Here is a 2,741-nt window from a genome sequence, read left to right on the forward strand (position 1 = left end):
TCGATTTTTTTCGGTTCCGATTAGAAGAATTTTTGTACCCGATAATATGAAACATATATGTATTAAATACATATGAATTTTTTATCGAGTAACTTTATAATTAAATACTTTTCAAATTCATTTTACATTCTGCAACCAAACACATAAGTATTTTTTAACGTTACATTCAGTATATTTTCAGAATGATGTATAAAATATATGATGTGGGTAAGAGAAAGGTATAAATCAACTTAGAACAAAGTTTCATCTATGGTAAAAGAGGTCCAAATAAGAGTTATTGTATTACTAATATAATTGTATATACAATCGGTCTACTTTAATTTTTAGTAGAACATAATTCGTTTGGTTTACTTAGAATAGAGTAGATTATTGGTTTAATCTAAGTTGTCCGATTTTAATGTAGCAGTAGCGTTTAATATAAATATATTGTAACTAACTTGATATGATCCATAAATTAAGTAATATACTAACAAACTTGAAACAGTCTAAAACATAAATAACAACTTCAATAGTAGATAAATTTAGGACTCTATTTTAATAGAGTAGATGAACAGAGAGAATATAAATATTAAAATTAATACTATAAATTATCTTTATGTATTGATGTTTTTATTAAACATATATCATATATTCAAATATATTGTGTCAATTATTTATGAAGTATTGAAAATAATTAATATAATAATTTTTTTAAACTTAACTTTTGTGTATTTTTACAGTTTTAATATGAAATTATTTCAAAATTATTATAAATGAATAAATACTTTATTTTAAATTTATATCATATAATATAAATATGATATAAGTAAGTTTATCGCTATGTTACATGGAAACGGAATTTATATCATGAGTTTCTAGCTATGTTTCTAGCTATCATAAGTTTCTAGCTATGTTACATGGAAACATAATTTCTATAAAGTAAGTTTCTAGGTATCCCAATCTTGAGTTTCTATAAAGTACAAAATTAATACAAATGGATAAATACTTTATTTTAAATTTATATCAGGAACTAAAAACAAATAAAACCAGAACTAACGATTTACTTATAATCAAAAAGCGGATATGTGTTGAAAACTCATATGTGTATATATTACTATAGTAAAATTATATAAATAAATACTTTTAATAGTAAAAAAATTAGTTAGAGTTCATGCTTATATGATAACTCAGAAAATAAAAATAAGTATGTATAAATTACACAGAAAAATATAAAATATCTAATTAAGTTATACTTACATGTATATGGCTTTTAAACTGAAAAAGAAAATATAGCACATCAATTAATCAATTGACGCACCACAATTAAATCTATACTAATAAAGTTGACTAGAAAGACTCCACAATACGCTACGTCATCCTTCCTATCCCAATTTTGCGATATGTTCGATCAGAGAGACATCTTCTTCTTTTTCCTTTTCTTTTAAACTCGTGGATCTTCTTCTTCTTTCTCTTTTTTTTTTCGTTGGTGTTTCTAGCTTGCCGATTAACTGAGTTTTATGATAATTTATTGGCCCTTTATGTTTATTTATTGGCCCATGACTAATGCATGGAATCTATAAATTTATCAGCTTTAAAAATGGTTACTCAAACCGATTATCCTTCATGTAATAATATAATTTCGTTCACGTTATCCACACACAAGCCCCATTGGTATAACCTATATCTATATATATAAAATATACAACCATATATATTTTGTATTTCTACTTTCACTATCAAATTAAATAAAAAAATCCCCTCATTCTATCTCAGAAAAACCAAAACATAACCTACGTATATATAAACTACACTACATGAAGAGTTCTCGGTATAACTGACACGGACCCACCGTCTGCAAAAACAAACAAATATATTTCTAAACGAACATCTATTATACTAAGAAAAACCTCATTATGAGAATTATACAAATACAAAAAATAACTAATATTATCCAGCTCTCATACAAATACACACTACACATCATTTTACATTCGGAATAAGTAACAACTCAACATAGACAAAACATCAAACTTATCACAAACCATTGACTTAAAATGTTAACGCCCATGAATAAATGGACCGCTAAACTAAAAATAAAAGAATTAAAGAAAAAAAAACCTAAACTCACCTTCTATAACAACTTATCCTCACACAAAATACTACACCATGAATAACGAGTCACTTCTCTCTTATCAGCTCTCACACCAAACGTAATCTACAGGAGAAAATCCACGGCAAACACTACAAGACTACATCCACAGGCCCAACACATAACAATCTATCATTGATTTTCAGCTACCGTTTATCATTGACAATCAAGGTAATTTAAAAGACTGAACAACTACCGTCTGCAAAAATAAAGAAATATATTTTCAAACGAACATCTATTATACTAAGAAAAATCTCATTATAAAAATAATGCAAATACAAAAGATAACTATTATTATCCAGTTCTCATACAAATACACACTACACATCATTATACACTACACATCATTATACATGGTCTTCGAAATAAGTAACAACTCAACATAGACAAAACATCAAACTTATCACAAACCATTGACTCAAAATGTTAACGCCCCCTGAATAAATGGACCTTTGAACTAAACGGTTGAAGAATTAAAGAAAAAACAAACTTAAACACACCTTCTATAAGACATAGCTATAACAACTTATCATCACGCAAAATACTACACCATGAATAACAGACACTTCTCTCTTATCAGCTCTCACACCAAAGAGAATCTACATGAACAACC

Source organism: Brassica oleracea, chromosome C4, assembly GCF_000695525.1.
Source record: "Brassica oleracea var. oleracea cultivar TO1000 chromosome C4, BOL, whole genome shotgun sequence".
Taxonomy (NCBI): domain Eukaryota; kingdom Viridiplantae; phylum Streptophyta; class Magnoliopsida; order Brassicales; family Brassicaceae; genus Brassica; species Brassica oleracea.